Source organism: Zosterops lateralis (genome assembly GCF_965231275.1).
Source record: "Zosterops lateralis genome assembly, chromosome: 5".
Lineage (NCBI taxonomy): Eukaryota > Metazoa > Chordata > Aves > Passeriformes > Zosteropidae > Zosterops > Zosterops lateralis.
In genome coordinates this window covers 53332493-53345354 of record NC_139766.1, presented here as the reverse complement: position 1 = coordinate 53345354, position 12862 = coordinate 53332493, and positions in this window count along the sequence as shown.

The following is a 12862-nucleotide window of genomic DNA, read 5'->3' as shown; positions in this document are numbered from 1 at the left end:
TATGGAGGTTCAGTTGCATGAGGATGCTTATGCAGAATATTATTTTGGTCAAAAATCAAGCATCCAAAAATTTCCCGAGAGCTATTATGCATCATTAGCACTTAGTTTTTATTAATAGTTTTCAACTTTTTTTTTTCATAGCACATTATTAGCTCTGCCAATGGCACCATTCTCAGGTTTTTCTCTAAAGATTTTTCAGACTGACTTCTCCCAAGGAGTGGAAATTGTACAAACAGCCAAGAGCAGTGGGGAGTGTTACTTGTTGCTAAATACTGACCCTGTTTCTCCGTCTCCCTGGCAATTTCCCACACATAAAGCATTCTTGTCCCTCCTCTAGATGTACTAAAAGGAGCTGAAACAAAGGTTAGTCACTTTGATATTAGGCTGGAGTTCAGGAAGAAGTCTCCGTGTTATAGACTGGCTTTCCTTTTCATGGTTACAGCCTGCTGGGAATGCATCAAGTTGGGGATAGGCTCCTCTACCTATACTGACTTTTACTGCAAACTCTTCTAAAGATCAACTGAAAATACCATTGATGCTTTCATCTATACTCTTTCATTTTTACTTTTTTATGCCTTGTTTTGTTTGGGTTTTTTTAACAAAGAGTGGTGCACATCTTTGTCTTTTACCTTATGTCTGTCAGCACTTTCAAAAGTGAAGTTGAAAACACAGAACAGCTTCAGTGCCACTGGTATACTCTGCTGTGGCAACTTCAGTCTAACATCTTAAAAAAAATCAGGCGACTATTTAAAATATATATGCATCTACTATGTAATACAAGCAATCCATTTCACAGATGTTTTTAATTTTTTTATATTATGCCTTACTTTAATTAATCTTAAATATGACCAGGTGTATTCTCAACCACAAAAAACAAAAAACAAAAAAAAACAAAAAAAAAAAAAAAACAAAAACAAAAAACAAAAAAAAAAAACAAAAAAAAACAAAAACAAAAACAAAAACAAAAACAAAAACAAAACAAAAAAAAACCAAACAAACAAAAAAAAAAACACCAAAACCAACCAAACAAAAAAAAACCGGAATGAAAAAAGAAATCCTACTATAGCTGGTGCTTTTATGGACAAGACCATTCACAACAAAAGTAGAAAATTCAAATTAAATCATATGTGAGAGTGGCCTAAGCACAGAGTCGGTCTCCCTCAGCTAGAGCATTATTTATAGAAAGTGGGACAGCTCTGTCAGGAGCAGCTCAGGTACTTGTTTAAATTGCTGTACCAAGGAGTACTGAGCTCCTAGTGCTGCATTTTCGCTCTTGCTGTGTCGAGCTCTAGTCCTGAGTGTGTATCAGAGCCTCTGTCCTGCCAGTGATTGGGTTATCTGGGGAAGGCAAATGTTTCTGTTCTGGCCAGGTCCTCACACAGAGAACCGCAACCTGAGAGCTCTGAGCAGTGTTCATCCAGAGCTTTTTTATAGTGCAATAATTCAGAGGCTCATCTGAGAGTGTACAGAGTCAGGTTCCAGCCATTACACTGCCTTACAGCTTATTGTGATGATATTGGGGTTTTTGAATTTTTTTCTTTTTTAACAGCAGAGTATCATGGAATGTTTTAGTTTTAACTTGACATTTTGCTTTTGTTTATTTTCTTTCAAGAGAAACTAAATTGATGGCAAACCTCCAACTGACTATTCGAATTTGCACTAGTCTTGGATAAGTCCTTTCTATTTCTTTGTACACCACAGAAAACTAACATGGGATTCAAAGTTCCCATCCATCTGCTAGTTTAGTGTTACTCCTCATAGGGTTTATGGAAGTTCCTGCTTTGGTCCTTATCCATGGCCTTGTGTTGTTTTATACACAGATTTGGATAACAAAAGTCACTCAGAGGAATGACATGTTGTGATCTGTTCCCCACATCCCCCTTGATAAAAAATGTTAGTAGTAAAAAATTGCTGCAAAGGAAACTGGTTTTACTTTCTCTGGATGCTTGTGCAACAAGTCCTTAGAGATGACTTTTTCTTTCTGTCTTTAAAGGTGACTTTTCAACAAATAGGAGAGATCATTCCCTTGTTTCTGCTCCCCTGAGTAGACCCAAAAATTCAGTTCTCACTTCATTCTGCTGGAAGTATGGGGTTTTTTAATATAGAAATAATTCTCATTTTATATCTAGCTTGATAGAAGACAGAGCTAATTAGTCTGAAGTGCTTAATTCATTACTTGGTTTGTTTTAACTCAGTTTAGCCTGTCAAAGTTCACCTTTTGTGACACTAGTAACACACTTAATGACTATATTTAAGCTCAAGTCCAAACTTGATATACTCTTGCAAAATGATTTTCATTTGCAAAGGAGGAGCTGCTTGACTTCTCTTTGTAATGAGACTACTTCTACTTCATATTGTGCCTTTGGGTAGCTTCACCCAAAGTTGAGGGTAGAAGAATCTCTCTGACAAGGTGTTTATTAAAGTTGCTTATGCTCTGTCATCTACTTAAGTATTTTTCCCCCCTCCACTTAACTTGGACATTCAAAAAGATGTCAGTTTCTATGGATTATTGATTTTTCTGCTTCATTTTTTTAAGGAAAGAGGTAAAAAAATGCCATGGGAAACTGATAGAAAAATCTTATGCCTTTAAATTCCAGTCCTCTAAACTTGTATTTGTGTGTTCAGCTTTCTGTATATGGGAAAAGTCTCTGATTTGACTGAAACTCTCTGAAGCAGAGTCAAGCAGATGTGTTTAGCCTCAATTTAGTTGAGACTTCAACTGATTTGAAAGGGAGTTGGTTAACCAAGTTGTGATGCTCACACAAGTTTCTGGATACAACCAGAGTTTTAAAGTCCTGAGGTGATTTACTGCTTTCTGATTTGTGCCAAGATTCACCTGTCAAAAATGTTTTAAATGAGATTTAATGCAATTATTGTTTCCCCCTCACTGGGTTCTTTGTCTCTCAGTGTGGAATTTGCTTTGTAAGAGTGACAGTTTAGAGTCTGGGACTGCAGCTCATCAATTAACTTGGACAGATCAAGGGCCACAATCTCGTTTGCAGGCCCCTGTCACCCGTCCTTCACTCCTTACACAATCCCACTGCACTTCCCTGCAATTACTTGAGGAGCAATTTATATTAAAGGGCCAGAACTCCATGGATCTGCATAAATGTCTCACCACATCCATATATATATGAAAGAGACTAAAACTGGGGAAAAGCACAGAATTTACAACAGATCTTTAGTGAAGTGGAGCTTACTAAACCTGAATAACTTTTTGATACCCAGGAGAAATATGCAATCAGGCCAGATATTCAGGCTAAATGGTTTGCAGCTTTTCAAGTAAGTAGCTCGTGTGTCAGTACAAGTCCATTCAGTCTCGTGCATGTAAGGAGGGTCATGAAACATGTAGTTATATGTAGCTTATCTACAATAACGATTTACATGCATTTGCACAGCTACTCTACTTGGAGGATTGCCTAACAAGGTAATTAGAAGGTGGGTGGTTTTTATAAGGTGCCTAAAGTGCTCAGCTTTTTCTTTCAGACCTTGCTTGGTGTTGGAATTATTTTCTTACAGTGTAACATAGGAAAGCATTCTGTTTATTGAACACCTCCTCTTTTTCCACAGCCAAATGGCAAATGGAAGTATTAAATGTTATGGAACCATTCACCACTGGCAATATCTTATTTTCTGAAGAATAAAATGAGGCTTTGTAGAAGAACTTCCGTGGGGCAGAAGAGTGGTTACACTCTTAATTACTGGAAGGAAGAAAGTATTAATTACAAATAACACTTAAAAGTCCTAAATTATTGTTACTGCTTGACATTTAAAAATAGACCACAGACTTGAAAGCTAAAGGACAGTAGAATGGGGTGCTTTGTTATCATCCCCAGTGGTGAGTTTGTTCCCAGTGTTTCACCACACTGGTAGGTGCTCAGAAACATCTTGCACTTCATTAGTCACCTAAATGTATATTGGTCATCTGCTTATTTTTTGTTTTTTAAGCCAATGAAAAAGAGGCAGAATAGTCAACATGAAAGAGGAAAAGAGAAGAGTCATTAGAGAACATGGAGAACAGTAATAGTTGGCAAGCTTGTAATGTAAATAGATATTGTAGAATTTTTGTCTGTGTAATGCGGATGATGCATGAACATTCATTATCTAGAATCATCCAAAACACATTTTGCAGTCATGCTAATAGGAATTGTTTCAATTTATCAGCATGACTTCACTAATGTGAACAAAATGTTTAACCTAGTCAAAACAGAATATGCAGGTTTTGCTTTTCAAAATGCACTTGTTAGTAATTCTAAGCAAATGAAGTAGGCATCAATGAAAAGTATGTCATAATAGGAAGGTAATTTTACTTTATGTTCCTTTTTTCCCCCATAAATTGTAGGGTTTTATTAGAATTGTATGTTTTCAAAAGCCTCTTTGAAATTAAGTCTTTCTGACTGGCTTTCATTGAAATAGTAGCACTTCAGAGCTCTAAAGCCTTTTCAGTCCTGTTGGGATGGTTATACAGGGTAAATATTATGTGAAAAGTACTTGCAGAAGCCAGTCCAACTGAGAAAAATAGGTTGTTTATTTTAATTTTAGGAACTGTACAGACAAAGTTGAATTATCTTAAAAATCACCACAAATAATTCATCATGTTATTCAGGTACTTTTTCCCTTGCCATGTCATCAGATCTAATGGTTCTTTCTTAATTTATGACAGAAATTCTGTGGAATAAGGTAAATGTCAACTATAATGATGCTGTTTGTTATGATGAAAACACAGAGAGAAGGAAATTATGTTTAATGCATCAAAGAAAGAAATTTCAAATAGGTTATTTCAGTTACCTTGATTTAATATGTCTTTTGGGGAGAAGGGAAGGAAGGAAAGGTGAGGGATTAGTACCAAAAGTAACAGTGTGAAAACATGCATCATAAAGAATGGTTAGAGACTCTTAGATATGGAAACATATTTTTCTCATCTATGAAGCAAGAATTCTTTCAGAGACTAGTAGATATAATAATATCCAATATGTGATGACCAATTGGTGCCTTCTGGCCTGGAGAATTTTTTGACTCTTTACAATGAGTAGTGACTTATATAGTTCTCAAATTTATCAATCATTCTCAGTTCAGTTAATGCTATATTTGTTGGAAAAACCCAGCACCAATAATTGTGCTAGAGAGTAAATCTTAGGCAAGACATGAGATTTATTTTGTATTGAGAATTTTTTTTAAAGTCGGCAGAGAGGAAGGACTGCACACCATAGATCTTATGTTACAAGAACTTAACAATTGTTTCTAGGATCCTCCTACTAAAAACACGTGTAAGTTTACAGGTAAAAGTAATTTTTTGTCGTGTTGCTGCTGCTTCTTGAAAGAGACCAGAGGATGTTCCACTGCACTGGGAGAGAGTGGATAGTTTTGGTGAGGATGTTCCTGTACTGCAAATTCTGCTTCAGATTTTATTACATAGGATCTTGGGAATATGTTTGCCTTTTTTGTTTCTCTTCCTAACTCTACGTTTTCTCCTGTAATCAGAATGTACTGTATTGTGGTGAGGACTATCTTGCCATGCTTTTTCTGCTGTATCTGCCACAATGAAATCTTAGTCTTGCTAGTATTCTCTATATAACAGCAACATAACACTAACAATTATTACTAAAAAAAGATGATGCAATAGAGAAATATGTAGAGTTTTGCAGGTGTCAGCCTAACTCCAGTGTTAAATAACCAGTAATGTCTGCACTACTTCTCTTTTGCAAATAATTGAGTCCTATTCTTGTTAAACCACCAGATTTAACAGGCTTCCTGCTACCTTTTCTAAACAGGTAAAAGAATCCAGTGTGCCATGGGCTCTCAGAGTAACAGAAATTCTGTTTTCCAATACTATGCTTTTCTGATTATCTCTTCCACCACTTGCAGTAGGAAAGACTGAACTGATCCCGGTCTTGCATTATACAAAGCAAACAGCATGTGGCATTTCTGGTTCAGCGATGACTTCCAACTGGCCTTTCTTTTACTGTCACAGTGGAAACTGCCTCCTCTCTTCTCTGCAGCAGTGAAGGTGTGGAAAGAGACCAGTTAAAATGGTTTGCTCTTGGTTGGCTCTTTCACTCCACGTAGTACCCAGAATAGTCTGAGTCCTTCAGCCGTGTGACACTCAAAGGCTAAATGAAGAGCTCCTTGGATCTGAACTGTGACTCCACTGTGCTCTGCCGCTGCTCTGCTGTCTGTCATCAAAACTTTCCTACAGATTTCTCTCTACAGTAACGTGTTGTGTTCTCAACTTTCTGTCTGACTCCTCCTCTGTCCACACCTTCTTCAGGAACTGGTGTATTTAGCTTGGTGCTTCTGCACTGTGGTGGCTTCTAGCCTGTGCCTAAAACGAGCCTGAAGCCATCAATGGGTGTTGGGAGAGGAGCTAGGAGTAAGATGCACAGACATGGAACAGAAAACCATGGCCATATCCTTGGTGAATTGCTAGGAGTGCTGTCTCTTCACTCTCACTGTCAGTCACACCCTACCCAGGTTTTCAGACCTGTCTGAGCACTTGATGAAAGTCTCGCAACTCCTGGATGCTGTCCGTCCAATAGAGGATCCACAAGTACAAACTGTACCTGTGTCTGCAGCTGACAGCATATTCCCTGCTTCTCTTGCTTGCCCTATAGGCTTTCTCCTGCATTTGTGACTTGCTTTTCACCCAGCATATATGTGAGGGGGCTTTGGCAGAGAGTGCCTTGCATGTCTTTCACCCTTCTATGGCTCTTGAAAGGAAAGAAAAGAAGGGGAAAAGGGATGATAGCAACTAAGGCCATGACTGTGAAATGTAGGGAATAATAGGAGGAGGAATACTAGAAGGATTGGAATTCCAGCAAGAAAGAAAAGTGGAACTGTATGTTTACCCTGTAGAGGTACAGTAAAGCATCTTCAGGAGGAACCAGGAAAGACCTGGAGGACAACTGTGCAAAGCGCTGAATAACAGGGACTTTGAGTGAGAGACGGAGGAAGACAGCTAGCTGGGTGATTACAGAGACAGGAAGGATCTTGCATTAGAAGAATCTGGCTTAATACTCACTGGGCAGAAGCAGCAAGAGAAGGGAGAATTTATTCTCTGGTTATCTTTTAACATAGATAAGATTGAAAAGATGTGATGCTTTCAGATACATGGATATGTAACATTTGCTCTGGTACCAACGAAATTAACAACTTGACACACTTCTGTTTTGTTTTCATAAGGTGGTGTTTTTTTTTTTTTTTTTTTTTTTTTTTTTTTGTTTTGTTTTGTTTTGTTTTTTTGTTTTTTAAATTTTTTTTTTTTTGTGTGTTTTGTTTTGTTTGGGTTTTTGTTTGTTTGGGGTTTTTTGTTTGTTTGTTTTGAATGTTCAGACTATGCCAAATAAACATTATGGCTTTTAGGTCCTTTGTCCTCCTCTCCACAGCAGCCTAATAGCTTCTAAGCAAGGTACATCACAGGATGGCTCAGGCAACACAGGAGATCTATAACATGAGTTTAAGTGGAGACAAAATAAATCTACCTCAGCAGCAGTCCCTGCTAAATCACTTCATAACACTGGTTGCTCTAAGGGTTGACTTTACTTCATAACCACTTTCTGAGTTTTATGTAGTGAGGCTAAAGGATAAAACACAAGCTCTCAAGTAAACTCAATCATATTGTAGTTTTTGAAAACACAGAAAGCTTTGAAATCCTTGCTATGTACTGCATCGATACTCTTTTTTTTCCCAATTCTCCAGCCCAGCAGAATAACTTTCAATTCTGGTTTGGTGATGCATTCCACTGTGATAAGATATTCAAGGCCACATCATGCACTGTCTGTTGAAGTGCAGTAAATATTTAATGTTATGTTTATTTCTGTAATGGCCAAATGAAATTACTTTCTATCTATTTAACCAACCTACATGTGTACATACACACACACACGCACTCTCGCAGATACGAACACACTCAGGTATTTAAACTATGCAGAAACTGAGTGAAGAAAATTGGAAAAAGGGTATAATATTTTGCATTTTTAAAAATGTATTTTGTCCTCAAACTATTCCCTTAAGAAAAGGCAGGAATATCCCCTTTATCCAGGATGGGTGACAGATGCCCAAGAGCGTATGCTTCACTTCAAGTGTGACAGGACAGATGGAGTCAATGTCTGGGCCACTACTCAGAATTGGAATGGTCTTATTAACCTGGACCTCTCTCATAGCACAGAGAACAACCTAAAAGTTGGCAGTAGGCAAAAGCTTTAATTTAAAGGTTATTTGGCGGTCACTGAAGTAAGTCTATTTCCTAATGGACAGATGTCCACTTAACTAAAGCCCTCCCAGATGACTTCTTGTTTGAGGCTTTGCCAGGTAAAGCAATGACTGAGTGGATGTGTCAACTTAAGCAACCTCTTGGAGTGAGCAGCATTCCCCGACAGTCTGGGCACCAGCTCGGTGGCACAGGAACATTTGCTTGTGGCACATGGTCTCTTGGGAGGTCTGTCAGTCAGCTGCTTTATATCAGCACTTTCAGAATGGAACTATTTTAAAAAATACAGCGCTGCGAGGGATATTTGTCAGTTTGCATTTTAAAAATGGGGGGAAATTGTGTTAAGATTGAAATACTATTGTCAAATGGAATATTTTGCCCTACATAAATTAGGGGTTGGAGGCTCATGGTAGGTTGTTTTATAGATATGAAGAATTTATCTGTCCAGCCTTGAGTATACCAAGTTTTAAATTTAGGTAGATCTTCTCAGAGCCTACATCATAATAATAATTATAAAGAGAGAATTAATATTTTTTTCCTCATGTAAATTAGCATATGATCTGGCAATGGTGTCCTTATGGGGAGATCCTTTGTCCATGGAAATGGCTCTCTACAGGGAGCTGCCTGTGCTGATCTGGTTGCTGAGTCTGCTTGTTATCCTTCTAGAGCCATAGAATCAAAGATGTTACAGGCTTCTGCATTTCATCTATAATGTTACTATTTGGTGACAATTCTGAACCTCCAATATCATCTGAAGAGAGATAAAAAGCCATCAAAGAAATGTGGATATTGACAGAATTATTGCTAATTTTCTCATCAGGAGTATTCATTTAAAAAACAGCCTACAAAGAATCCAAAGAAGAAGCAGCAAATACAGTGAAAATGGCAACAAATTATTTTAAAATTCCATAAATAGAAACTAATTTTAGCAATAGTAGATGGGCCTTTTTCAGGCCTTTCTCCCATGCTTAGACAGCATCAATAACAGTTTGGATGTGAATGTCGTGTATTCCTGATTAATAACTGTCTCCTGCCACAGATGATCTGTTCTTTTTAATCCCACCTCTTATTGCAATAATACTGGACTATTTTATGGAAGACAGTGGAATCAATAAGAAGTGAGCAAAAGAGATGTTATTTCTCATGGCCAGTTGACACTGCTGGAATTCACAGAGAAGGTCACCAAGTTTAATACTGCTGGTTGGGTTTTTTTCCTGTTTTATTTATTTTATTTTTAGGTTAACTCTGTGTCTGTTAGGATTCATACTATGCAAGCTAAGGTGAAAATGTTAACTGACACAGAGTGATGGCTTAGAGGGTCAGGAAGAATTTCTCCTATTCCCTTTCCCACTCTGAATTGTGCAGAGCAGTCAGATGGGTGCATACTGGTTAGTTGGTTTTTGTTTTTGTTTTTGTTTTCTGAATTAACAACTTACGAGCCTTCATGGAAAAACGTGTTGGAGCAAATGGGCTGGTAGACTAACCCATGGTATAACTTGATTTAATCTCATTAAACATTTTTTTTAAGTTTAGGCAATACACTTGAACAGAAATTATAAAATTTTAATGTGCAAAAGATGTGTTCAGTATTCATGTGTGAGAAAAGTAATACTTCCTATGGAATTTAGGACTGTAATTGTAAGGCTTAGCTGTTCTGTTTATCTCCCAATACTGAAGGTTGTAAGTGTGCCCGTCTTATCACTATCTGCATTTCTTCAAATACCTGAAGGATCTCCTGGGACTTAGAACTAAACAAATGAAAAGTTGACTTCTGCATGGTCAGAGCTGCTTGTATGGCCAAAGAGATGGGAAAGGGCATTATATATTATTGAAATTAAGGCTTTAGGTGACTGAAAAACAGGTGAAACTTTTGGTTTTAGCTCTCTCCTCTGTAGACAGAAGCTCAGGTCCCAGGCTGACTTGGTTGAGGTTGAAGTGTGTTATATATGGGTGTGAGGCAAAAAACTTTAGATAGACACATTTTCCCCCTACTGCCTCTGTTTTACAAGAACATCCTCTCTTTGCTGCTCCTCTGGGGGCTGCATTAATGTGCAGCACTGTAATAGCTGATCAGTGGAAACAAGGAACATCAACCATTAATCACATTGGAGTCAGGATACTGGAAAGAAGACAACCACTCCCCGTTGTTAGAAACCATGGCTGGCTGCTGGTGGCATTTCTCCCAAGGAGGCCAGCAGTGGAGCTGGAGTGATGTTGATGAAACTGAGGGTGTTTGGGAGGGAAGCTGTAGTGAAGGAAGAGAGGCATGGCTGAAACCTGTGGGACTTCAGCTTCCACAGTGCCCAAGGCAGCTGTCACTGAAGCCGTGCGAATGGTGCCCTATGGCTTTTTAGGGGCCTGGATGTGCCCATTATTTTTTAGGATATTTTTACAGTATTGGTAACTTCTTGGTTCTGAAATTCTTTCTTTCCTCTAGTTTTAACTTTTGGAAATGTTTTGTATCTGAATAGAAATGATAAATATTTTTTAAAAATATTTTTATGATACCTTGAACTAACCGTGTAGCACGTGGCAAGATTTTTTTTCACTCTGTTTAAATGGGTGACATCAGGTTTTGTTTTTAATAAGTATTAAAGAGAATGGAAGAGAAAATTATTTTATCCTGTGGCAGATGTATATTAAATCAACAATGTGTTCATTATTTAAAGTAATTTTATTTGTATTTATTTTTAAAATTTACTTCTGCTTCTTTCACATTTTCATGTGGTGTTTTTTACTACTGGAATTATTATTCCGAACTCCACATCAAAATTCTTTTTTTATTAGTTAGAGGGTATTTGTGAGCTACAAACTCTTGGCTATCTCTTATATTCTATGTGTCTCCAGACTTTTGCAAAAAATTCCATTTAGTGTGGCCAGTTCGGGGCACTAGATGCTTTAAAGAGTCAGTAAGGATATCTGGTTCCTAGATAAGGCTTCAAAATTTTTAGTAATATCTAAACTGAGGATTAAAAAGTTATAATTTTCCAAAGGTTTCCATTACATTTTCTATTCTGCCTACTGTGCATTGTACATTATTAAAGAGTACTGTTCTGACATGCCCCCCAAAGAAGTGAATTAACATTTCTCGTGAACTCTATTCTTTTGCGAAGAAGTAGTAATGACTCAAGCAGCTCCAAAAGTTTCTCAGATTAATCAGAATTTATTATTTGTAAAATTAATGCCCATTACATTTACTGATACTGTGCATAAATTGTCATTTATAGAAAAAATATTCTTTTTAATATTTGCCCTTATTGATAACAGATCTGTGACTTGTATAGACAACAGGGTCAAATGCAGGACATGAGACATAATTTGAAACTTTAGCTTCACACTGCTCATCTATTGTTCTTTACATACCTTTTCTTTTGTCTCTAAAGTAATTCTAGTTGTCTAGCTGTTATTTGTTTCAACTCTCAGATGAGAGAAGAGTCCATTCTAGCCATCTAAAAGATGAGCCCTGACTTGTACTTTGGATTGGGCTTGAGGCCTTTTGAGTGCTACCATTTGTAGAGAAGTTCTCACCTGCCAAGGTGGACTTAAGCAAAGCCAAAATTCCTGCTGGTGCTTTTTCTTGGTGGTGTTGGTTAATTTCGTTTGGTCTGTTTTTGTTTTTCTTTTAGCAGAGTCAATTGTATTGCCATTGGTTTAGTTTGGCTTTTCTTGAAAAGCTTATTTCTCTCTATTGAACTAAATCCTTAATTTTTCTATGCATACAACTGTTTTTGCCAACCAGTCCCACAGCTGGAAGAAGATGTATGCAAGTCAGGAGAAAGAGGAGAAATATACAAGGCAGGTATGATGAACTTAGAAGTGTTATAACTAAGAAAATAACTTCAAAAGAGGTTCCTTTTGAAGAAAATGGGTTGATCAACCTCTCATTTGTTGACTACCAGGATTTATCAATGGCTCATGCGAGTTTAGGGTATAACTACTGTGTTATAAGCAATTCTTTGATTTCTGCTTCCTGTCTCTAGAAAGTGTATTAAGACATAAAGTGAGGATTTACACTGTTTTATAGGAACGTACTTAACCTCTTTGTACAATTCTCTGCCTGTGTAATGGGGATAATGTATTTAACTACAGCACGAGAAGTCTGAGGATTAATTGGTTAATGAATTCATAGAACCCTGAGCATGAAAAGTGCGCTCTAAATGTTTCCCATAGAAATTTCTCCATTACCTAAAGAGAGAGGAAGAAAAAAAGCTAATTCATTGCTTTAAAGAGCTGTGCAAATTCCATCAAGAACACAGATAATTAAAGTAATATTAATAGATTTTTAGGTCTTCATTTTCCCGTAGAGGCCAGGTGTCCCTGATTTTTTTTTTTTTTTTCCTTTTCCCCTTCAAGTAACGTCCCTGACTCAGTTGTCAAAGACTGAGAAGCAGAAGTGCCGGTCTAGCTTTGAACTTGATCCCCACAGTGGAGTTACAAGGTTAAATAAATGGGGTGGGTTGGGTTTTTTTTTTATTTTTTATTTTAAACTGAGCATAACACTTCAAGAAGATTTTTCTCTCCCCCCTCCCCCAATGTATTTTTAGGCCGTATGCACTCTTGCCTATGTCTGTTCCTCAGTCCCAGTTGAAGATTTCAAGGGAGACGAGGGCTCTATATTGTTTCTCCCTTGTATTGCAGATAGGGGGAGGAGGTGGT